This window comes from Plasmopara halstedii, assembly GCF_900000015.1.
Source record: "Plasmopara halstedii genome assembly, contig: Scaffold_2881, whole genome shotgun sequence".
NCBI classification, from domain to species: Eukaryota; Oomycota; class Peronosporomycetes; order Peronosporales; family Peronosporaceae; genus Plasmopara; species Plasmopara halstedii.
This window is the reverse complement of record NW_020189786.1, coordinates 839957-840273: the sequence shown is the minus strand read 5'-3', so window position 1 is coordinate 840273 and position 317 is coordinate 839957.

Genomic DNA, 317 nt, shown 5'->3' with positions numbered 1-317 from the left:
AAGCAACTTATACTACCCAAGATCAGCTTAAGAGACACGAAACATAGAACATGGGACAAAGAACACAGGACATGGGTATGAGGACATAGGGACACAGGGACATGGGACATGTGACATGTGACATGTGACACCCTACCCATTAGATTCGATCCAAGGACCTTTGCTTGTATTTTTCAAGCGCTCTACCATCTGAGCTAATGTGGGACCTGGTTAGAAGTCACGTATTCTCTAATTAACTTTACTTGGTTAATAGTAAAGTGAATGATTATAGCATATTAATGTATACTTTGTTATTGTGGGGTATTTTGTTAAATTAC